This window comes from Neofelis nebulosa, chromosome 5, assembly GCF_028018385.1.
Source record: "Neofelis nebulosa isolate mNeoNeb1 chromosome 5, mNeoNeb1.pri, whole genome shotgun sequence".
Lineage (NCBI taxonomy): Eukaryota > Metazoa > Chordata > Mammalia > Carnivora > Felidae > Neofelis > Neofelis nebulosa.
The window spans coordinates 78,476,579-78,502,075 of NC_080786.1; the positions used below are offsets into that span (position 1 = coordinate 78,476,579).

Consider the following 25,497-nt stretch of genomic DNA (forward strand, 5'->3'; position numbering starts at 1 on the left):
GGAGTAGAAGGAAGTTCACAACCAAGAATTGGCATGGTATCCATTGATAAGGGAGGTCAGGAGCTGATAGTAAGGGACACTGGGGGATGAGCAGGGGAGCTCACAGGGCTTCTGCCTTCCACTGGCATTCAAGTGCAACACAGTTGAGGCTCAGGATGAAGTCTGCAGTCTTTTTCCAGCAGTTGGTGGACACGGACGGGGACCTAGCCAGGCTTGGCTCAGGGAGGGAGTGTTGAGATGGCACTTATCGCTACAGAGATCTCTCCAGACTCAGGGCCAGGATCAAGGGGGGACCTTCCCAGAGGGAGAAGGACGGATCACCAGACGGGAATTGCAAATATGGAACCCCTAACATGCAGGCTCCGAGGGGGTGTGGACTGGAGGGGGCTTCACAAAACTTTGGCAGAGAACTGTTGTTATCAAATCGGAACCCAGGGAGGTTGGGTGGGAGAGGTGACCTGTGAATTCCAGTGATCCCATGTGTAGTGCTAAATGTGACAAAAAAAGAACCACAGGACACCCCCTTAATATTTAAGGATACACGTTTGTGATTTTAGTTTTTTTGCAAATGACTTGAAAACGCTGTGACACATACAAATTGGGTGAATCATAGGATGACATAAAAGGAAAATTATATTTGCCACAAGGATAGTATATGCCACCTAGCTGGTGATAAAAATAAACACAGCAGCTTTCATTCACTGGACTCTTCCCACGTGTACTTTTACAGGTATGCAATACTTAACAGGTATCACATGGAACCCTCGTTAACTCCAGCTCATTCTCCCCAGCATGCCTGCGCCCCCCACCTCCCCCCCAGCTGAATGTGACACTGGAGAAGCAGATCACTGTCCTGACTGGTCCCTCTCTCATTCGTGACCATGATCCTTCAGTGGACTTGGGCGTTGTCAGGTCATCTTTCTCCGTTCCCTTCGTCCAGTGATTCTCAACTCTGGCTTCCGTTAGCATTACCTGGGGGAGATCATAAAAGGTATTGCTTTTATTTTCCTGGGTAATTCCACCCAGAAAGAATGAAATCCAAGTCTTTATGGAGATGACCTGGGCATCAGTACCCTTTTTAAAAGCTCTGTGGTTGGGGTCCCTGGGTGGCTCAGTCGGTTCAGCGACCAACTTTGGCTCAGGTCATGATCTCACAGTGTGTGAGTTCGAGCCCTGTGTCGGGCTCTGTGCTGACAGCTCAGAGCGTGGAATCTGTTTTGGATTCTGTGTCTCCCTCTCTTTCTCTGCCCCTTCCCCACTCGTGCTCTGTCTCAGAAATAAATAAACATTAAAAAATTTTTTAAAAGCTCTGTTGTTGATTCCAATGGGCAGCCTTGGCTGAGAACCCCTGCGATTCTCTAGGTGACTGTTCACAGCTTTTTCTCTGTCTTCAAACCTTTAACACCTCTTCTCCCATCCTTACTCTTAGTCAGAACCTCGGTTTCCACTTACCTGAGAAACTAATGGCAATCAGAGAACTTTCACACCTTCCCACCACCAAATTCCTCTTTCTGCCCGTTACCTTGGAGAATGACTTATTTCTGCTCCTACATAAGACCAACCCCTCCACTTGTGTGCTGCATCCTGTTCCCTTTACTTAATTAAGGACATGACTCCAGCAATATTCCCTTCTTTTCCCAATGTTTCTCTCTTTCTGCTGGACCATTCCCATCTGCCCGCCCCATCTGTCTATCCCTGGCTGTTGTTCCTCCCACTGAAACCCACTCACGTGCATATTGCGCACGTGCTTCTTCCCTTAACCTCATCTACTCCTCCCGCTGCTGTCTCCTTTTTTGTTCCTTGAAGGAATCATCTGCGCTTGCTCCCTGTAGTTCCTCTGCTCTCGTGATTTAAGCCCAGTCAAATCCATGTTTTGCCTCCATCACTCCACAAAAACCACACCTGTCAGGTTCACCAGTGACCTCCACATTGTCCATCCCAGTGGTCAAGTCTCAGCCCTTACCTTGATTTATCAGCAGCATTTGGTATGGTTGGTTATTCCATTTCCCTTAAAAAAGTACTTTCTCTGGGCTTCTGGAACACCACACCCTTTGGTTCCCCTCTTCTGTCACTGGCTTCTGCTCAGTCTCTTTTGTTGGCTCATCTTCACTTGTTCGCTTTGGAGCGTGTCAGGGAGCAGCCCTTGGACTTGACTTCTTCTCTGTCTCCTTACTCCCTGGTGCTCTCCTACCATCCATATGTCAACGACCCTCTTTGTAGCTCCATCTCAGACCTTGACCCCCAAACACTGTACTCCTGTCTTCAGTCACCTATTCACCACATTTCCTGGGATGTCTAATAGACATCTCAATGATGACAAGTTCAAAACTGAACTTTTCCCTCCAAAGCAGCCATCCCCACTTCAGGGGGTGACAGCTTCATCTTCCAGTTGCTAGGGTTTCAAACTGTGGAGTCACTCTTGATTCTGATTTTCTCATGCTGGATCCAGGCTATCAGCAAACCACATCAGCTGCCCTTGCAAAGTAAATCAAGAAACCAACTCCTTGCTTGATCTACTAAATTCACCCTGGTCCAAGACCGATCAATCTCTAATTTAAAAAAAAAAAATTTTTTTTTTTTTACATTTTATTTATTTTTGAGAAACGTGAGACAAAGCGTGAGCGGGGGAGGGGCAGAGAGAGAAGGAGACACAGAATCTGAAGCAGGCTCCAGGCTCTGAGCAAGCAGTCAGCACAGAGCCCGACGTGGGGCTTGAACCCACAAACTGTGAGATCATGACCTGAGCCGAAGTCGGACGCTCCACCGACTGAGCCACCCAGGCGCCCCATCAATCTCTAATTATTAAAAGAGCTTCCCAACTGGGCTTCCTTCTTACATTTTTGCTCCTGTGGTCTCCTCCAAACGTCAACTAGAGTGATGATGTTAAAAGGCATCAAGTCATTTTCTGCTCAGAAACCAACAAGGGCTTCTCGTTTCACTCAGAGCCAGAGTTCTTAGAAGGGTCAACAGGGTTCTGCATGATCTGGTCCTCAGGTCCTCACAGACTTCAGCTCCTATAATTTTCTGCCCCTCCATTCTGTCTTATTTCATGTCCCTTAAACAGAAAGCCCCTTTTTTCCTCAGAGCCTTTGCACTGCTCTTCTGCTCAGTTGGAACACCCTTCCTTCATACACTGTCATTGAGTTCCCCTTCTTTTCCTTCAGGTTTCTAATTAGATGTCACCTTATTTGAAAGGCCACTCTGACCACCGTATATAAATTAATCTGATACCAGCCTCCTCTCTCCTCCCCCCTGGTTCCCTCCCCTTTATCCTGCCTTGCTGTTCTTTAGTGGCACATATGGCCATCTGATTTATTTACTGTGTCTCTTCTCACTAGGAAATTGTTTCTACGAGGGCAGGGACTTTGTCTCTTTTGTCCATAATTATTTTTCTAGGACCCAGAGCAATGCCTCAGGAATAATGGGCACAATACGTAGGTGTTAGGTGAATTTAACTTCATCTTCACAACACCACTTCACAATTAGTTGGAATAACCCACAATTTATAGATGAGGAAATTGAGGCTCAGAGCGTTTAAGTAACATTTTCAAAGTAACAGAGCTTGCTAGCACAGAACTGGGACTCACGCTTTCTAAGTGACTGTGCCCTTAGATGCTCTCCCTGTTGAACCTGGCCTCCCCCCACCCCACATTCCACCTTGCCTCATTTTTTTCATATCTCATTGCAAGAGGGCAGCCCCACAGCCTGACAAAATCCCTGTGAAAATGCCCCATGTGTGACTGGAGGTGTGGGAGGCGCATAGGAAATGCACGTACAGTCTCTTATCTGCAATTTCCAAATCCAAACGTCTGGGAAAACCAAGTTTAACCCATTTGGTGGCGAAACCTGTCTGGACTAATGTGAGGCTATTCATAAATCTTTATTTAACCTACTTAGAATAAGCATTCATTTGTTTTGCTGCAGAAACATGAATCTGCATTATTATGAGGAGCTGCCCTGCCCTTGCTGTGGGTGTTACGCAGTATATAGTTTAGGGAACGCAGCACTTTTCCAAAATATGAAGCATTCCGAATTCCAACACTTATCTGGCCTCCAAAGATTCCTGATAAGTGATTGTGAACCATAGTTAATGCTTTCCTAAATGTCTGGCCTTGGAAACTCTGTGGAAAACAAGTTTGTTGTTGTTTTTTTCTTTCTTTCCCTGGTAACTAAGATTTCTTTTAAGGATCTTTCCAAGAACAAGCTCAGTTTTAAGACCTAATTAAGGTCAGGCACAGCAGGCCAAGCCGAGTCGGGCATGCGTGAGATGCCTTCCTGAAACAGAGGGAATGAATAAAAGTCTACCTACTGAAGAGTGAGACCACCCCTCCCCAACATTTTTGTTGTTGCTGGTTCTCACAGTGCTGGCAAGCTAGGAGTAGACCTCCTTTTCCTTGGTCACAAGACCTCTCTGCATAAACTTAACAGCCCAAGAGAAAAGACCTATAGATATTGATATTTAGCGTTCTTACTCTCAGCCCTCCGGTGGAAGAGTTCTGTCTATGTAAGTGGAGCTTCCGGTCCCTTTAGTGTCTCACTTGTAAATTTAAAAAGACCACTGAGGATCACCAGACATTGAGAAAAGCTCAAAACCTAAATCACAGAAACCAAAAGAGACGAACAACGACCACATAAAAAGAAACTCGCAAGACATAGAGACAGAGCAGGAAGAGAAGCAGATTTTACCAAAACCGTTAAGTACTGGTGTCCATGAAGATAGCACAGTGATAACATAAAGACAGGTGTGCAACAAAAGGAATATTCAGAGACTAACAAAGAACTCTTGGAAATTAAAAGTATGACAGAAATCAATGAGTCAGTAGACTATTTGGAATACAAAGTTGAAGAGATCTTGGAGAAAGGCTAGAAACCAAAAACAAAAAAAACAAAAAAAAAATTAAAAAGGGCTATGGAATGAAAAGTAAGAAAGGATCATTCGGAGAAGTTCAACATCTGAATAGGAGGACATACAAAAGAAGAATAGAGACAACAGAGAGAAAGAGTTATGGAAGAAATAATACAAGGAAAACTCTGAGACCTGAGGAACATAGGCTTCTAGATGAAAAAACTCGCTTGAGAGCCTAGTGCTGTGAATGAAAAAAGACATGCATCAAAGCACGTCATTGTGGAAAAAAAAACCCCACAGAAACCAGCAGCAAAGCTTGAAGACACAAGCAAAAAAAAAATCCCAAAGTAATTACATATAAGAATAGAAATCTTACAAATAAGAATAAGAAATAGAATAAAAATAAGAATAAGAATACATATAAGAAATAGATTCTACGGCAACACTAGAAGCTGGAAGGCAATGAATGGAGCTGTACCTTTAAGGTTCTGAGAGGGATTTATATCCTACTGAGCATTTATAGTCAGGCAAATTATTAATCAAACGTGAGGGAGGAATAATGGCATTTCAGATGTGAGAAAACTCAATTCTTTTACCTCCCATACATCCTTTCTGAGGAAGCTACTCTAGATGTGTTCCTTCAAGATTAGGAGGTATTTAAGACAGGAGAAATGGAGTCTTCCTTTAAGCTCAGAGAGCAACCAGTTCAAGTTGGAGTAGGAGGACAGAAGATTCCAGAAGGGAGAGCATCAAGAAAAAAAAAAAACAAAGAAGTTGGAAAGTTGAAGACTGAATTAGTGATAGGTACACAGAAGATTAAACAAATAAACAGACAATAATGGCCTCCAGAAATGACAGCTGAGGAGTGTACACGAAAGAAATGAATCATAACACACCACAGAGCCTGGCTGTGAACAGTCATTTATCTGGCCATGATAATATATCTCCTAGTGTCGACTTAATAAAAAATGGTATAACTGTATTAGAAGAGGTGGACGAGGTACATGGGATGGTGGTAAAAGCAAGCTAAATTCTCATTTTTTTGTAGTCGGAAGTAATGAATAATATCTAGCATTGACAGAAAATGCCATATAAGCATGCTATTTAGATATATACTGAGCTCACTCTAGAATTAGGTAAAAGAGCTGAAAGTCATAGCGTTTGGGTGGCAAAGATTACGGGGCTGGGGGGCTGGGGGAGGGCCTGAAATCACGTATGGGTATCGCTCTGACACTAAAATAGGCTCAAGCGTCTCCATGTATATCCACACCGGCAGCTCAAATAGGCACAGTCAGAACTGAGGGATTGTTTGCTGTCGGCGTGTTAACAACAAGAATGAATGGGTGTTTTGCACATGGCAGTGGCAGAGGACCTTCCTTTTTCTGATTCTTTGAAAAGGAATTCTTTACGCATTTTCTTTCCTTGTCAGAACCCGTGTATTCAGTGCTCAACTCATGTTTAATTTCAGCTTTTGATGAGAGAGCTTGGGGAGGCAGGCCGGCGTGTGGAATTCTGTCTTGGTCACTTACCAGCTTTGGGCCGGGCCTAGTTCCTTCAGCCCTTTTCCTCCTCTGAAAATGGAGAAAACGGGCATCTGGGGCACTCCGTCAGTTGAGCATCCGACTTCAGTTCAGGTCATGATTTCGTGGCTCACGGGTTCAAGCCCCCGCGCCGGGCTCTGTGCTGACAGCTCGGAGCCTGGAGCCTGCTTCGGTTTCTCTGTCTCCCTCTCTCTCTGCCCCTCCCCCACTTACCCTCTGTCTCTCTCTCCTTCTCTCTCTCCAAAATAAATAAGAACATTAAAAAAAAATAAAATAAAATGGAGAAAACACTCCTTGCCTCAGGGTTGTGTGAGGAATAAATGAATAAATTAGTATATTAAGTGCTTGGCACGTAGCAGTTGCTAAAAACATTTAAGTAAAAAAAAAAAAAAATAGAGGACTATTGTGGTTAACCCTTGGTCTAGTACAGGAGCCCTATAATGTCGGGTCCGGGCCCCACAGATGAACCATCCAGAAGAAACAAGAGCTCGGGAGGGAAGGAGAAGGCAGAAATACACCAGGAAGTCTTCTGATTTTAGCAGAAAGTCTTCTTGCGTTTTGGGTGCTGTGTCTTCTGATCTGACCGCAGAGCTCAGCAAATGGGTCGAGACCCAGATCCTGGAAAGTTTTATGTGTGTGGATCAATCAAAGCTCTTAGCTAATTTAGCTTCCATATCCAAACAATTGGAACGGTCGCTCGGTCGCTCGCTTTCCAGATAATGTGGAATAATGGATGGAGGGTTCACAGGGTTATCTTTTACTCCAGGGCTCCTGTGTGCCTTATGATGATCATGCATTTAAGCCAGGGACTTGGGCCCGGCCTACCCCTGGGACAGGCTGACCCATTCTCTGACTCAGAACCAAGCCCATTAGTAACGATCCTTGCCTGGAGGATGCTGGGCCATGAAATTCTTAAGATGTATGTTCTTGGCTCATTTTATGAACTTCTTTGGTTCTCGGTGGGCTCTCTAAATCCTGGTTTATGGTCTGTGGTCAGCGGCCACACGTACGTCTGAAAGGAAACACCTGCATGCGGCATAAGGGAGTCAGTGAGGCCAAGGCAGCGTCTCATTTCTCTGCTTTCTTCCTTAGAATCATCTTCTGAGGCTTCCGGGCTGACCGAGGGCCTTTGCTGAGGAGCTGCCAGGGGCTGTAAGGTCGGGGAACAGCGCAGGCGGGAGTGAGGGCAGGGAGCGATAGAGCAGAGAAGAGGCCTCTAGCACGAGGAAGTTTTGGAGGCAAACTTTGGCTGGTTAGGCCGAGGGACAAAAGCAGTGAAACCAAATCCAGATAATAAGCCAGTGATTCATGTGGGATTTGAGCAGGGAGCAGGGAGCGGAAGACACACAGATTACAGTGGGGCATGAATTCAATGTATTAACACTGTGAGGAAGCACAGGCGTATACAGGTGGCTCGAGGGACATGGGGACTCTGTGGCCAGCTGAATGGATCACACTGGTAGGGTGATAGGAGTTAGTATGAGCCACTTAATAGAAAAGCCTTCAAATAGAAAAAGCTCTTGTTATTACTGTTGTAATTGTTTATTTCTCATGTTTCTGCTAAGAACAAGTTGTACTTGCAGTCTAAGACTGGCCCATCTAGTTGCCTCATCTATCAGAAACCTAGTCGTAAACTTGGGAAGGAAGTTGGGGAAAAAAAAGGCTTTGAGTAGCCACAATGGATGGCCAAAGCCCGACTACAAAGCCATGCACTGGGTGATGCTGGGAGAGCCCCTCTGCTCTCAGTCATGGCCCTGAAAGACTTCAGTGAGCCGGAGTCAGCTGGGACCCCAGAGCCTATCTAAACCTAGCTCTTCAGGGGTTTATGGAGGGGATTCGGGGGATGCTTATAGGAAGAAAAAGTAGGAAGTATAGATGAGCTTTGCAGTCTCTTGAACGTCACCAAGCGTCTGCTCTCTCTGGACCTGCACAGTTTCCTGTCTGCCTCTCTCTGGGCCTCTGCCCTGCTCTCTTTGTGGGCCAGCTTCCTCTCCTTCTGCAGGGCCCCACAGCCCCATCACTTGGTCTTGTGCATGGCATTCACTTCTTCTAGCCCTACGATCCACCGTGAGCTGACTGTAGTCTTTGGTCACTGTTGCAACTTTGAAAGTACTGATTGGTCCAGCACCCTTATGGGTGAGTTGCTTTTGAGTCAAAGTTCTACCCTGTGTCCATCCGGAGACTGCCCAGGTGTGAGTGTGGGTTGGGTAGCAGGAAGACCTGGCAGAATGACTTGAGCATTTGAATAGTACTGGAGGTCTGCAAGCCATCTGACAAAAGATTTAAGTAGCATTAGTGGAGCCCCACATTCCCTCATCAGTCGGCAGATTGCCGTGACTGGGGTGCAGGTGCATGGGGTGGAGAGGCAGGGGGTGCTGATCAGCTGGGAAGGGGCACGAGACTAGGCTTCTCAGGGTCTTTGCCTAGGTCACAGGGCCACAGAAATCCAGGAAGTCTGTTTGGACAGATGATGGGGTGAAGTATCCCTGTCTCGGTGAAGGTTTGGCCTGGAGCAAAAGGCGGGGTAAGGGAGTCTAGCTAGAGATGGGGAGGGGGGCCTCCCTCCTGGGAAGAGGGCAGGTGAGTCAGCAGCCCCAGAGTCCACCAGCCCTGGGAGCACCTTGCTTTTGTTCCCTGGGGAAGGCTCATTACCAGCAGGCTCCCAGGTGGCCACCAGCTCAGCTGCGGTTTGCAGGTAGAGATCTCGTCCCAGCCTGACCCAGTCTCCCCACGCAGACTTTGGCTCCTGCTGTTTTGTCAGCATTAATTACAGACAGCAGCAAAGTGCCCAACTGCTGCAAGTGACTTTTTCTTTTTCCATGTCAGCTGATGCCTTTGTCCTTTGCTCTGCTCTGCCCTGAACCTTTGTGGGACCTTGACATTTCCACCCCCTCAATGGCTCATTTCATCTTCACTTTCATCTGATGATGAAACTTCCTATCAGTGTCTGAAGTCTCATGGGGATGACTGTTGTTTCTCATGGCATCTCAGGGTCTCTTCCCCCTGGACACCATGCTTGTGTGTTACCACTTGTCTCTGTCCCTCAGGGGGTTTCCCACCTTTTGCTCCTTACCGTTCTCACTCAGGTACCCCCTCCCCAGGCTTGATTAGGGGAGTGCATTTAATCAGTAGGTCTTATCTTCTATTTGGGCTAAGCTGAATGTGAACATGAAAAGTGAGAATCCACACGGCTGGCACTCCACTCTCATTTCCACTGCCAGTGTTACCCGTGGTGAGCCAGGATGTGGGTGAGGGAGGGGCCAGGCGGCCCTGGGGAAGGAGCAGCAGAGGAATGGGCACCCTTCTCCATGGCTGAGAGCGGCTTATATGGCACAGAAGTCCTGGAGGCAGCATTCCAAGATGAGACATTTGGAAACTCTTTGACCGGGCCTTAAGGAAATAACCTTGGATTTCCCCAAAGATTTACTTTTAAGCACTCTTTGTAATTACCATAAAAACATTGGAGATGGCCAGCCTTTGGGGGTGGGGTAACATTTATAGCCACATAGGTGCAAGTTATATCACTGTTACAATGGGGCTGCAGGAGAACGCTAATGACACAGAACCAAGTCATGCCTAGCTTTATTGCAGCTTTGTGAAAGATCTGGATAACCAAATAAAACCAGGAAGAGTGTGTTATCTGTAGTTATCTTGGGTGGAGAGGAATAGGTAATTTTTTTCCTTCTGTTGACTTAATTATATTTTCTGAAGTTTCTAGATTAAACATAACTTTCTTTGATCCTGGGAAAAAAAACAATTGCTTTAAAAACATGCTGTTCACCCAGACAGCTACAATAATATATGGACTGAAAATTTAGTTTCCGTTAAAAATGCTCTCAAAATAAATCGGGAATTGAATTCACATTCGTAACATTCCAAACAACATACTGTGGGTCAAAGGGAAACTGTGAGCAAGTTGGATGTGTTCGTTGATTGAAATCAGGTATCCATAAGCCTTATCTAAACATGAGACTTGGGGCCAGAACTGTACTTTTCTTTTTCTTGCTTTTCTTACTAATAATAGCAAGTAGCACAGGATTAAGTGACTGTGGTAGAATTTGCTTTGCTTCATCTAGAGCTCAGTGAAATTGCACAGCCCCCGAAGGGGTAGGTCTGGGTGAATAGATGGGCAGTTTGGGTCCTGGAAAGGTGCCTGGCTGTTTCAGGTGGGGCTGTAGTTCTGGAAGGGGCTCTGAGGTGTCACGAGTGACCAGGGCCAGGAGTGGGAGGAGGAAGGGGGCTAGCCCTCCTGCATGTGTTAACATATGCGCTTCTGGTGCTTTGTCGGCAACTTTTCTGTGTGTGCGTGTGTGCGTGTGTGTGTGTGTGTTTCCTCTGTAGGTGAGGGAGAGCCAATTGTGCAGAGCTCTGCGGCCAGCAGCCCACAGAGAAGCAGTGAGCCCCAGCTGAAATGAATTGGCCTCCTTGAGTGTGCCCACGCCCTGGTGCCCAGCCTCTGTTGCAGCAGTGAGGTAAGACCCCTTGAATCCCAGCTTGGGGACAGAGAGGGCAGAACGAGGTCTCCTCTTTGGAGGTGCTGGAAACCTCTCCCTCTAAAGCTCAAGGGAGAAGGAGCAGTTGTTTCTAGTATAAACCACCTGGTTCTACCTTAGCCCGTTGCGGGGCAAGGTCACTTGGTGGCTATAGAGGCTTTGATTTTTCCAAGCAGGGCTTTTGGAATCTTAACGGGGAGTTGTGTTTTTCTCAGTTGCTGGTGAAATTTGAACTCCAGAGGGGATGAATTTATCCTCCAGGTAAGACTGCATGGGATTCACGTGAATGACTTAACTTAGGGGGCACCTGCTCTGTTCTGCGAGGGAGCTTGAGCTCTTAGGATACTTTCTCTCTGTCTCACACCCAAGGGAGACAGAATGACCAAAATGATGTGAGGAGGTTATTACAAAGCATTCCACTAAGCTCACTAAAAAATGACTAATTACCTAGATATGTTCTGATTGTAAAGGTAATATGTGCTCATAGGACATCTGGAGAAATACTGACATGGAAGAGAATAAAACAGGCCTGAAATCCTACCCCTGCTGACAGTCCTTCAGATAATTTTCATTAAGGTTACTCCTTCAGTCCTTCAGTCCCCACGGCATGTTGCCGCCCCCTGCACGGAAGTAGAGAGGTGAGGCCGAAAGAACCCTTAATTAGGAGCCCGGAGAATTTGCTGCTAGTTTGGGCACTCTCGGAGAGCCGATTTTTAAATATTCAGGAGTTTTGCAAACTGCTTGTTAAAAACTGTTGACAGCTAGAGATTGGCCACGGTGGGGAAGTTTACACTGCCGAAGTTAGCCAGTTTTATAAACCAGGGCTTTTTGGTTTTGGAGATTCAGGTTACTTGCTCGTTCTACCCCCGCAGGCTGGGAGGCATGAAGCAAGTCACTGTCCTGTGCATCTTCCTTGTCCTTCCTCTCCTGCGGAGAGTACTGCTCAATGAGCATTAGCAGAATGGATGAACGGTTGAGATTTCTGTTCTAATCATCCCATGAGGCGGTCGTGAGGCTCCCTGCCCGTGGGAGGGGGCTTAGGTGATTGGTAAACCTTTGGTTTCTCAGTGGAGAGAAGTCTGCTGGCCTTTCCCCACGCCTTGGCTCTCGCTTCTTGGGAAATCTGTGAATTACTGACACCCTTTTGTAAGGGCAGATAAAAACTCTCCATTTACTCATGGACATCTGGGGCATATTTCCTTCCTGGAAAAATCAAGGAGTCGGTCAAAGAAGTGTGAAAAGGAAGGCCCAGCACGGCTACATGTGAGAGCCAGGACTGAAATTAGAGCTTTTGACTCTTAAATTCTACAGGAGGGTATGAGGGGGAAGGAGGAGGAGGAGGAGGAGCACTTCCTGCCAAATGTAAAATTGAAACAAAAGCCTCTTTCTTCAAGGCCCTGCTGTGGGCAGATTAGAGCTAATTAAATTAGCATAATGGAGCCCCAGCCTCTGCCCTTCTCCCTCTACTTTCCTGGAACCTTTGGGCTCCCTGACTCCCCGCCCGCGCGCCCTGTGTATTCTGGGGAAGGGGATAGGGAGAAGGTGGGGCATCAATTAGGCACCAGTTCACTTTGTAGAATCGTAGTTCAGAGAATTAGAAAGGTGGGAAGGACTGGAGAGGCCATTTGGTCCGAAGCCCTCATTTTAAGAAGCCAGGTCGCTCAGCTGGTGACTGGCGGTGGGTGGCCGATGGGAAGGTACATGCTCCTCCTGGGGAGGCGGGGAACCAGGCTGGTGGGATGGGGCACGGCTCTGGAGGCCTCCTGATCACTGAGCCCTTGTGTGCCATGGCTAAGGGGACGTGGTGGATGGTCTCAGGGGCCGTCCCTGCCTCCACCTTTCTCAGCCCCCTTCCCGTGCGTCTGCTGCCATAGCCTTCGTGCATGTGGGGCTTCTCTGGTGTGCTTGGAGTTAACTCCCCTTCCTCATCAGGGTTTGGTTTTCCACTGAAACCACCTGGGCAGATGCTAGTCTGGGGGCTTACCCGTGTGTACGAGGGAGGGCAGGAAAGGGTCCGTGACGGCTCTAGGCACTGTGCTTGTACTCTTGTCTGCGGAATCTCATTTAGTTCTGCAGTGGCCTAACAGGGGAATCTCATTTAGTTCTGCAGTGGCCTAACAGGATAATAGGTTTTTCCATTCCCACGAGGCAGACGTGGAAATGGAGTCTCTCGTGGAGATAAAGAGACTTGCCCAAGATTTCACAGCCCACAGGCAACAGAGATGTAAGCTCAGCCTGCTTTGACTCCACAGCTCTAGCGGATGCTTTTCACAGCAAGTGCTCGCCTCCAGGAGAGGGCGTTTCCGGATGATGCTGATGAGGTTCCAACAGGCAGGGTCCCTTCCCTCGGGGTTCATCATTCCATCTCTGAGGCTATGTGAGCAGCTGCAGCTGCGTGCTTGGGGCTTGACAAAAGGCCACACTGTTCCTTTCAGATACCAAGGACTCTTCATTCTACAGCAAGATAGCATCAGAGCTGGGAGCATCCATAGAATTCTTTAGCCTCGTCCTCTCACTCATGTGGTGGCCCCAGGTCTCTGAGTCATTTGGAAGCAGAGGCCCTCTCAGCCTCTGGGCTCCATGCGCTTTTGCCAGGCGAACATACTGAGGTGGATGTGCTCGGTTTTCCTCCATGTTTGGGTAAGTGATTATTCCTCTGGCAAGAGGGATTTACTTCAGTGTCATAGGTAGTTACCTAAAGCCGATTGGGTGCCTAGCCACATCTTGTGGCCCGTTCGGTCGGGAGATCCTGGCTGGGCCTTGAGCGCACTGGTATGGCAAGGGACCAGGGGAGGAGCCCTCCTACATCGACACGGTACCCGACGTCTGTTAGCCCACAGCCATACACCATTTCCAAGAATTCTAAAGGGAGAAATTGTCTCAAGGGTCTGCATGTCCCAGGGCTCCCAGACCCCCCCAAAATTGAGTCTTCGGTGCTCCCCCTGCTAACTGCGGAGCAAAGCAGCAAATGGTGGGCCAGAGTCTTGGGAAGATTCCTGCAGAAGGGTAGCGCTGAGGGGAGGAGGCAGAGTGGCCAGAGGGGGAGATCTGGGAAGGCACTGCTGAGTGGGACAGGCATCTTTGTGGGGCTGGGGTTGAGGGAGGCGTGGCGTGTATAGTTCTGTAGATAATCAAGAATCTTTTTCCTTTGTGGCACCTGATCAGTTCCAGAGGCAGGAAAAACTCACTTCAGCAGGGCGCTCAGAACACGAGTCAGGGCTGAAAGAGGTCCTTGGAAAGCTGGTCGGTGGGCCTTCACATCTTCCATTTGAGGAAATGGAGGCCCAGAAAGGGGAAGAGCCTTGTCGGTGACACAGGTGGAGCTGGAGTCTGTGCTGAATGTCTGGCCAGGGTCTTTCACACCAAACCACTCTGGCTGCACGGAGAAGAATGTTCCCAGAGGCAGGTACAGCCCATTTCCTGCCTTGGCTTGTCTGGCCCCAAACCTGTGATGGGCGGGGTTTGGCTAGTGGAGGAATTTGTGGCAGTGGCCACCCAGAAGGCAGAGGGTGTCCTCTCAATGATGTCAAAGATCCCCTGGCATCTCTGTGATGCCAGCTCTTCATCCTCCTCTGTTGTCAACCTTCCTAGAGGTCTTGTTGAGGCCGAGGTGTATCATTTCTGGCTTCTTGCTGGAAGCTCCCCCACTGTCGGAACACCTCACCATACGGAGAAAAGTGCCCCAGCTTTGAGGCCATTTGAACTGGGTGTAAACCTCTCTTGACCATAGCTGCACGACTACCTGGCCTTTCTGACTCAGTTTCCTCATCTGTAAAACAAGTGAAGATTAATAATTATTTATGTCCTGCTCTTCCCACAAAGCAGATGCCTGTTAAATGGTACCTGTGATTTTCTCCCTGCAGCTCTATTGAATCCTAACAACAACGTGCACTTATTTAAACTGCACAACTTGGGGGCGCCTGGGTGGCTCAGTCGGTTGGGCGACCGACTTCGGCTCAGGTCATGATCTTGCAGTCCGTGAGTTCGAGCCCTGCATCGGGGTCTGTGCTGACAGCTCAGAGCCTGGAGCCTGTTTCAGATTCTGTGTCTCCCTCTCTCTCTGACCCTCCCCCGTTCATGCTCTGTCTCTCTCTCAAAAATAAATAAAACATAAAAAAAAAATTAAAAAAAAATAAACTGCACAACTTGATGAGTTTTGACACGTTTACATTCATGAAATTCTCTGCACAGTCAAGTTAATGAGCATAATCATTAGCACTCAAAGTTTCCTCCTTCACCTTATCCTTCCCTCTTCCCCCTCTCTCTGTCCTGCCTCCCAGCCCCACGCAGCCCCTAATCTGCATTCTATCACTGCAGATTCGCCTGCGTTTTCTAGAACTTTAAGTAAATAGCATCATACAGCATGTGTTCTTACACTCAGCATGATCGCTTTTAAGTTTTAATTTGTTTTAAGTTTTTATCTCAACTCCAGTTAGTAAACATACAGTGTAATGTTAGTTTCAGGTGTAGAATATAGTGATTCCTGACCTCCATACGCCACCCAGTGCTCATCACAGTCAGTGCCCTCCTTAATCATTTTGACATTCGTCCGCGTTGTGTGCGGAAGTGGTTCATGCCTTTATTGCCGAGTAGTGTCCTGCTGTACGGAAAGACCACTGTCTGTTTATCCTTTTATCCATTAACAGACATTTGGGTTGTTGCCAATTTGGGGCCATTAAAATAAAGCCCCTGTAAGCATTTATGAAAAAATGTCGTGGGGACCTCTGGATTCTTTTTCTTGCATCAGTACCTAAGAGTGCGATGGCTGGGCCACATGGCGGGTGTATGTTGAACCTTTTAAGAAGCTGCCAAATTGTTTCCTAGAGTGGCAGTGCCATTTTACATTGCCCCCCCCAGCACTACCTGAGAATACCTGGAATAAACTAAATGAAGGAGGCACTGGACCCTCGCTGTACTATCTTCGGCAAGGTGCTCCATTTCCTTGCCAGCACTTGGTATGGGCAGCCTTTTTAATTTTAGCTATCCTGCTAGGTTTGCGGTGATATCTTGTCATTTTATTCGCATTTCCTTAAAGATCAATGGTGCTGATCATCTTTTCGTGTGCTTATTTGCCATCTGCCTGTTTCCTTTGGTGCAATGTCTGTGCAGAATCTTTTGTTCACTTAAAAAAAAATAGAATTTGTTTCTTTGTCTTCTTACGATTGAATCGAGCCATTTGTCCGCTCTACAAACAAATCCTTTATTGGAGATGTTTGGAAATGTCTTTTCCAATTCCCAAGCTTGCATGTCGTGAGAGACTATGACATGTAAACTAATAATTACAATTCAGTTGAGTCCGTACAGGGAAGTGCAAAGGAAGATGAGCAATCTTAGGACAGGAAGTCAGGGAAGCTTCTAGAAGGTGAATGTATGTGAATTGGTTTGTAAAGGAAATTAAAAGTTAGCTAGGGGGAGGGAGGGCAGTCTGGGTGGAAGTTTGTACATGCAAAGGCATGGCTGTATTGAATGTCATGCTGCATGCAAAATTGTAAGTAATTTGATTGGACGACTGGGATTTTGGAGAAGGATGTGGGCTAGACTCCCAGTTGCCGGGGCTTATGGCCTGCGTGCTTCTATTTTTTTTTTTTTAATGTTTTGTTTTGAAACAATTGTAGATTCACTAGGAGTTGCAAAGATAGTACAGAGAGCTCCAGTGCATCCTTCATTTAGTTTATTCCAGTGGCTTCATCTTACATGATTATAGCACGATATCAAAACCAGGAATGTGAGATTGGGACAATGTGTGTCATTTTCTCGCATGGGTGGATTAGCAGAGCCGCTCTTTCGATCAAGAGATGGGCTGTTCTCTCACCAGAAAGATCTCCCTCATGCCACCCTTTCACTGTCCCACTGCCTTGGCCCCCTCCCCTCTGTGCTTCCTCTCTGTAATTTTGTCATTCTGAGAATGTTCTGTAAACAGAGATGGACAGTATGCAAACTTCTGAGACTGGCTTGTTTTCAGTCATCATAATACATTTCAGGCCCATCCAGGTAGTTGAATGTATCAGTAATTTGCTTTTTTTTTTTTTTTTTTTTTTTCTGACTGGTATTCCATGGTATGGATGTACCAGTTTCACTATTGACCTTTGGAGGGACATTTTGGTTGTTCCCAGTTTTTGACTATTACAAATAAAGCTGCTGTGAACAATTTTGTGTAGGTTTTCGTGTAGGCATAAATTTTTGTTTTTCTGGGATAAGTGCCCAGCAGTGCAATTGCTGAGTTGTATGGTAAGTGTATTTTATTTATTTATTTATTTAAGAAACTGCCAAACTGTGACTGTACCATTTAACATTCCCACCAGCAGTGTGGGAGATATCCACTTTCTCCACCTCCTTGCTGGTGTTTGGTAGGGCCATATTTTTATTTTAGCTCTTCTGATAGATAGGGGACGGTGTCTCATTATGGTCTTAATTTGCATTTCTCTGATGGCTAGTTGTATGTCTCTTACCCTTTCTGCTCCTTAGGTCTGGCTGTGTGAATTTAGACCCCAGGCTATACTTTTTAAATGTAGGAAGGAGGGGTGCCTGGGTGGCTCAGTCGGTTAAGCTTGGGACTCTTGATTTCCACCTAGGTCATGATCTCATGGTTCATGAGATCGAGCCCTTACTGGGCTTTGTGCTGACAGCATGGTGCCTGCTTGGGATTCTCTCTCTCTCTCTCTCTCTCTCTCTCTCTCTCTCTTTCTCTCTCTCTGCCACTCCCTTCAAAATAAATAAATAAACTTTAATTGTGAGAAGCAAGAGGACCTAGTGCTGATAAGCCCCCTCCCACATTTCTGGAGTTGCCCCGAAGCCTGACTTCTTTGTCCTTTGACCTAGTTAGCCAGTTATCGGAGATCCTTCTTCATTATTCTGGGTGGCTCCAGGAAAGTGGTATTTTCTAGAGCTGCATATTTTTCCAGGGAGGTTCCCCCCGCCCCCTTCCGCAGATGAGCAAACAGCCTGTAAGTGTTGATTTTTTTTCTGTGCTGTGGGGTAAGCTCTCTCTCTCCACCCTGTTCCTCCCTGGTGCCAGTATGCCAACATCTGTACTTACTGGCAGCTGAGATAAAGAAGCATCTGGAGTTAGGCCAGGATGGCTATTTTCTCAGTGTTTGGAGTTCTGAAATGCCAAGGGAATCTTGCATGGCCTCAGGCCTTCCCTGCGCTCAGCATTTCCTGATGTTGTTCTTTCACTTCTAGACGGACAGGCAGCGTTACTATGCTGGGAAAAATAATAATGGTAGCTAACAATCCTATAGCATTTATTATGTACCAGGTACTAAGCGCTTTCTATGCATTACCTCATTCATCCCAACAACCCTAAGAGTTTGGTGCTGTTAATACCGCATTTGACACATGAGGAAACGAAGGCATGGGAGGTCTCATAGCTAATAAGTGGTGACTCAGTTGGGACTTGAACCCAGATGGCCTGACACCCAAGTCTTCTTGTTTTCAAATGTTTATTTCAGTTATAGTTCGTGAACGTACAGTGCACAAGTCCGTCCTTCTAGTCTTCGCGCTCTGCTATCTGGGATTAAGGGTGGGCGGCACCTTGTGTGATGCACAGCTTACTGTGTGAAACTGTGGGCCTCAGGCCGTACCTCTGGGAGCATTTGGGAGGCGGGGGGCATGCTGTGGGTGTTTCTGGGGCGTCAGCACTTTGTGATGCTGCAGTGGGAAATGGAATAGCGGGGGAAGTGCTTTCCTAGGCAGAAAGGAGAGTTTCTTGGAGGCCTGCACTGGCCATAGGCTGCTGTCCAGGTGTGAGTGAGGCTCAGGCTCGGAGCCACAGTCTTGTGGAGACATGATTCTGTTCTACGAGCCTGCTGTGCACTCAGGACTGGCTCACACACACTGTGGGCAGACGCTGGCGGGGGAGGATGTGGGAGGTCTTGACCCTGGGGAAAGCACCCGTCCTCACTGGTCCTCAGACTCTCAACCACCTGCCTGTGCAGTCATAACCTTGAGCTTGCCTGCCCCCACTCCCTCCTCAGAGATGACTGGGAAAGAGCTGGGGCTTTCTGGCCTGACAGATCTGGGTTTTGATTGCAAAACCCCAGTTTCTGCTATCAATAGGGCATTGACGATATCTAGTATCTAGATCGTTGTGAAGCTCAGTGGGGGCAGGTGTAGTGAATTGCCCTAGAGCACGTTGGTTCTCTCTCCTCTTTGTGGGGCGCTTTCCAACCATCCAGCTGAATGGCAGGGCTGTGCTGAAAGAAAATGGGTGTGTGTGTGTGTGTGTGTGGGCGTGTGTGTACCTTGTCCTGATTCCATCAGTGAAGAGTGTCCATTCGCTTACTTAGCACTCAAGCAACTTTTTAATGACCCTCTACCATGTGCTTGCTTCTGCAATAGGCCCTGTGAGCACAAGAGCCACATCCTTGACCTCACGTAGCGTAGGGTCTACAGAGAGAGACAGATATTAATTAGATAATAACACAACTGAGCGTGACATCGTGGATTGTGGAATTGCTCTGGAGGAAGTTCAGTGGTGCCGTGTAAGTGAGCCACGGTCTGAGGCCAGAGGACACTTCCTCAGGGCACTGCTTCTGACCTGGGTCTGATTCTTTAGCCTTGATCCACCGAAGAGGCCCATGTGGAATGTTCTGTAGGATCAGTTCACTTGTCCTGACTGTAGGCTGACCTGATGCCTGGCCGCCCTGGTGTTCTCCCCACCCCAACCAGCCACACTGTCCTGGGAGGTTCCCCGGACCCAACCACTGACAGCTGCTGCTGGCCCATGGGGGCCAAGGCTGAGCTCAGAGCCACACCTTACAGGGAGGGCCTGGTTATGTTTTTGTTGTTTGTTTTTAAGTGTGCTCATTACTCAGCTTATTACTTATCTGAATGCAGTGGTTTTGATCATCACACAGATATTTTAAAAACACTTTTACTGAGGTGTAATTTATGTTCCATGAAATTAACTTCCTTTAAGTGTAAATTCGATGACTTCTAGTAAATGTACCGAGTTGTGCAACCATCCAGTTTTAGAACATGTTCATCATTGGAGGGGTCATTCATCTTTACATGGAAAAGGCAAGAAAATTATTATTATTTTTAATGTGTATTTATTTTCGAGAGACAGAGCACAAGTGGGGCAGGGGCAGAGAGAGAGTGAGGGAGACCCAGAATCCGAAGCAGGCTCCAGGCTCTGAGCTGTCAGCACAGAGCCCGATGCAGGGCTCGAACCCGTGTGCCATGAGACTATGACCTGAGCCGAAGTAGGATGCCCAACTGGCTGAGCCACCCAGGCGCCCCAAGAAAATTATTTTTTTAAATGTTTTTTTAATCTTTATTTATTTTTGAGAGAGACACAGAGTGTGAACAGGGGAGGAGCAGAGAGAGAGGGAGACACAGATTCCGAAGCAGGCTCCAGGCTCTGAGCTGTCAGCACAGAGCCCGACGTGAGGCTTGAACTCACAAACTGTGAGATCATGACCTGAGCTGAAGTCAGACATTCAACCGACTGAGCCACGCAGGCACCCCAAGAAAATTATTTTTTATGGAAATGTTCCATAATCATTCTGGGGTTAGTTCCGTTCTCCCAGCAGGAGGATCTAATTAATGAATTCAATTAACATTTATGGAGTGCCCGCTGGAGCCACAGCTGGGCTAGGTGCAAAGGGGAATAAAGAGAGAAACTGTGGAGAGGGCAGTTTCTCTGTGGCTCACAATGTTCCCACTGAAGCTTCACTGTTCAGTGTCTCCTGTCTGCAGGTGTGGGTCTCATGGCGGTTACAGGGCAAGGTGCTTGCTTTCACCCTGTAGCTCTTTGCTGAGGACAAGGCAAGGGCCTTGCTTGTGCAATAGTGACGTACTGAAAATACTGGCCGAGCAGAGAGAGGGAAGCGTACTCTCCAACATCTGCATACGGCTCTAGACTTTGACAGGCCTGGATGCAGGATCTGGGAAGAGAGGAGAGTGGGTGTGCTGTTCACAGTGCAAAGATTCCATAGGTGGGATCAGGGTGCGCGGTGAGGATGCGCTGGGGGAAGAATGCAGGAGCAGTCAGAGCAGGGGGCTTGGAGGAATTCAGGGAGTAGTGGTGCCTTAGGTCACCTACAGCTTAGGGGCACATTTGCATGTGGTGGGGTGTGGCTCGGAGGCTTGCTGGTGAGGTGGGGTGAGGAATTTGGACTTAGTGGAGCAAACTTGGAAGACGCCATTTTGTCTCTAAGGAGGGGCGTAATTGTCCAGAGCCGGATGTGGAGCACAGTCTTGTATGTGGAGAGAGGTGGGAGGCAGGCATGGTTTGGGAGGCTACTGCGAGGGCCCTGATATTAGGTGATGTGGACCTGACTTTAGCTGCGCCAGTAGGGTGAGGCAGGAAGAAGTGGATGCGAGAGAAGATTCTCTCAAGTGCAGGGGAGAAAATCTCCCTGTTCCAGCTTCTCCTGGGGTCCAGACCTGCCTCATGCACTTCGGCCAATCCCTCACGCTCCGCGTGTTCAATACCAGCTTCACCGGCCCCTCCCCACAGCGTGCCCTCCCCTCGCCTGCCATGCTCTCCTCCCCTCCAGTTCTCTATTCCACTCTTCTTGCCCAGGAGGAAGGAAGGGAGCCAGAAAGCAAAACGCTACCACGGAAGGCAGTGCCGTGGAAGGTAGTGGTGAGAGATTTCCAGAGTGGGAAATGCCCAATGCCGAACAGGGGAGCTGAAGAAGGGCTGGGGACTTAGGTCTGGTAGTAGCCAGGCAAGCCAGATGCTTCAGGTGCAAGATTTAAAGAGGCACTCGTGCTCAGATGCCAACCCCAGACTCACATGCCCCTGAGATTTTGCACTCCAGGTGCCTTCCTCGCCTTCCTCTAGTGCTGGACTAGGTTCCTGGAGAGAACTGGTCTTTGGGAGGACCCTGGTGACTTTGGACAAAGCACTGACTTTTAATTTTTTTTTTTTTAAGTTCACTTAGAGAGAGAGAGTCGGGGGAGGGTGGGCAGGGGCAGAGAGAGAGAGACTCTCAAGCAGGCTCCACACTGCCAGCACAGAGCCAGAAGAGGGGCCCCGATCCCACGAATTGTGAGATCATGACCTGAGCCAATGCCAAGAGCTGGACGCTTAACCAACTGAGCCACCCAGGAACCCCCAAAGCACTGACTTTTAAAGGACTCAGGGCAGAGTGTGGAAGTTTCTTCAGAAGGAAGCCTTCAGTGGGGAGCTTCCTGAAGCTGTGTTAGGGCCCACTGTCTCCCACCTCCTTACCCCAAGACAGCCCCTCAGGGTCTCCACGGACTCTGTGTTTCCTGGAGCATGGTTTGAAGAACACCGATCAACCCCAATCCCCATCTAACCATAGGGAGTCCTGAGACCCACGGAAAATTTGACTTACCAAGGCCACCCAGGCAGCGTGACCTTAGAGGTCTCCCTGTACTTCCCTTTGATTCATCATCTTCTGTTGTTTTATATTCTTTTTATTACCTCTTCTAATCTCCCCTGCCCCCCAACAAGGATTGGAAACAGCTGATACTGCAGGTCTCCGAGTATTTGAAGACTGCAGTCTAATTCTGAGAAGTCCGTTTATTGAGTGCCTGCTACCTACCAGGCATCATTTTAGGGGCTTTTACATTCATTATTTTAATTCTTATAGGCATCTTTCCAGGCACATTATCCCATTTACCGGATGAGGAGACCGAGGCTCAGAGAGAACAAGTGGCTTCCTTAAATTTTCGGTTACTGACGGTGCTCCTGTGCCCAAAGCCCGTGTTCTTTGTCCACACCACGCCTTTCTTCAGTCATTCATACGGAGTGCGCTGATGCCAGGCCCTGTTTTTGGTGCTGATACAGCATAAAGGAGACAAAATCCTGCTGAACCCTTCCCCACTAGTCTCTCTGCTCACGAAGGGCGGTTGGCCCGCTCTTCATAAGGCCTCCTGTTGCAGTCGTCTCTGGGCTGCCTGTGGTGGTCGCAGTGATTTTTGGCTGTTGCTGAGATGAAATCCATGGCCCAGTTCACTCCCCAGCCAACAAGTCACACGGGTTCCTTTCTGGGTGCCCCTGGGTTTCTGCAACATTCCATGGACAGGCACTCACGCGATACAGGCATTTTGTTCTCTGCAAGGACCTTGCCTGCTGCTCCCTCCTCCACTGTTCCCCCTACGTTTCTTGGCACTTATCACCAGCAGCTTCCTCCGGCTGCCACCCCAGCCCAGCAGAGCTCTGATTCACTTGGTGATTTAGCCCTGATAAAGGCGAGTTATTTTGGCCTCTGCTGCCCTCAGCCCCAGTGAGAATTTGGACACAATGTTTTCACTTGTCACGTTAGACTGTTTGCCAGAGTTTGCGGAAAAAGGCCTGTATTATTGATGCCCTTGCCAGGAACAGCTGCGCCCTGCCAGCCTGTCATGTGAGCCCTCTGAGACTCCCGGCTGCAAGGCCCACAGCTCTCCTGGGCCCCCTGGCTCAGGTGGGAAATGTGATCCGATCTGACAGAAACTACAAACAGCCCAGCAGGGCAGAAAGCAACTTGGAAGGGACTGATCAGATTCCTCTCCTAGGAATCGACCACAGCCCAGCGTGTGTCTCGGGGGGGCTGATTCTATCCTGTGCTTTAGTGGAGCCCGTCGTATTTGACAATTTTATTTTCTTTGTTTTAGAGACAGAGAGTGCACACGAGTGGGGAAGGGGAGCGGAGGTGGAAAGGGAGAGAAAGAATCTTAAGCAGGCTCCACGCTCTGTGTGGAACCCGACTCAGGGCTTGATCCCACAACCCTGGGATCATGGCCTGAGCCGAAATCAAGAGTCGGACGCTCAACCAACTGAGCCACCCATGTGCCCCAGGGGCCCCATTATATTTGAGGTCTTTTAGTCTGACGTCTCCCTCCTCCACAAGATTAAACAAATGGACCCTTAGCCACTAGAAACAAACAGACCCTTAGAATGAGTTTTTGATGTGGGGTTTATCTCCATTTAATGGATGAGAAAGTAGCCTTGGAGAGAACAGCGAAGTACCCGAGGTCTGTCCTCCTCCTTTCGGGATGCCGTGAGCCACCAGACACAAAAGGACATTTTCCCCACTCGCCTGTAGGTTACCTCTGCAGCCGGTGCCAGCTGTGGCTCTCACCTTCCTCTCTTGCCATCACTCTGTGAACACAGATATCCCATTTCTGGAGCTTCTTATTCCGGTGGGGACTTGACTCAAGTTCAGGATCTGCCAGGTCGGTGGTTGGTGGGGCTGCAGGTCAGACCAGGGGTGAGGAAAGGTAGTCTCTGGCACCTTCTCCTCTATCAACTGAAATGGCTTCTCTTCACCTCTCCTGCCCCATCAGAGCCCCTTTTTGGTGTCAGGAACTCAACACTGAGCTTAGAGAAAATAATAATGTCACTTGCTTGCTTAGAAAACCTCTGCCAGTCCCAGTTTCTTGGGTAAATTGGGACGAGAAACACTTCTGTCTGGAGCAGATAATTCTGAACCCCATTTCCATCACTGCAGCTCTCATACCCTCACCCCTCATAGCTTCTCACCATTCTGTGACTACTATGGGCCTTCTTTCATAGCTAAGCCTTTGGACTACCATTCTCTCTGGATATGCCTTTTTCTGCCTGGTAAACTCCTATTCATCCTTCAGAGCCCAGGAGGAACATTACCATTCCTGACTTCCTCTAGTGGAGTTGGTGGCACCCCAGCCTTTAGTTCTGAATGCCTTACATGCGCTTACACCCATCATCTTATGGGTCTTTCTCTTCCTCCGAGGCCTCAGGGGCAGGGGCTGGACCCTGTTTATTTCTGTATCACCTGTACTTGAACAAAATGAATGGGGGCTCATGAATGAATTATTTGCTAATGTGTGAGTCATAGGTGGACTCCACTTTAATTAAGTACAAGGTCCAAGGACCTTGAGAGGTGATAGGCCGAGTCTGTGGTGCTATTGATTAATTGAGCCAGGTACTGTGCCAAGGACATTACTGCAGGCGAGCCCTGCAGCCGAGAGGGGGTGGCACAGGGGTGAAGTAACGTTGCAAAAGCTTCGAAATTGTAGAGTGAGGCACAGCGTGCCCTGGTCCCCAGGCCAGCCTCTCAAACTCTCCACCCAGCCTGCCTCCCAAGAGGGGAGCTCCTTAAGGCTGGGTGCAGACCTGGAGAAAGAGTGCAGATTCTGGATGGTCCCAAAAGGAAGGGGACGGGGTGGTACTCAGAAGAGGAGTAGAAGCCGGGGCAGCAGGAAGTACGAGGCAAACTTTTCTTTCCTTACTGTGATACTGGGGGCATCTTGCTGGCCAGAGCTCCTGCCGGCCGGCCGCTGCTGAGGCTGAAATATGAGCTGGGGCCAGGCAAGAATTTGGAGCCAGACCTGGATATGCAGGTCCTTTTGTGCCCCTGCCTGTTTAATTCCGCCTCCCCCTACTGCTGGGTGTAGGCACGTAGGCTTTAAAGACAGTAAGATCTGAGTTCAGATCCTGGTCCCTCAGACACTTGAACTGCGACTTGTGTAGCACTGAGTAAAACTACTAGGGTGGCTATTTTTTTTTTTTTTTTAATTTTTTTTCAACGTTTTTTATTTATTTTTGGGACAGAGAGAGACAGAGCATGAACGGGGGAGGGGCAGAGAGAGAGGGAGACACAGAATCGGAAACAGGCTCCAGGCTCCGAGCCATCAGCCCAGAGCCTGACGCGGGGCTCGAACTCACAGACCGCGA

General features: G+C 48.2%; 1 protein-coding gene across 4 annotated transcripts in view; it reads left to right on the forward strand.

Moving 5' to 3' along the window:
- ST6GAL1 (ST6 beta-galactoside alpha-2,6-sialyltransferase 1) overlaps positions 1-25,497 on the forward strand; it is a 120,595-nt gene that overhangs the window by 17,472 nt on the left and 77,626 nt on the right. For 2 of the 4 annotated variants that reach the window (XM_058730795.1, XM_058730799.1), the window contains exon 2: positions 10,729-10,859. The exons of the other annotated variants lie outside the window; for them this stretch is intronic. The gene's annotated coding sequence lies outside the window, so the exon portion shown is untranslated. The remainder of the gene's footprint in view (positions 1-10,728; positions 10,860-25,497) is intronic. 4 annotated transcript variants of the gene reach the window in all.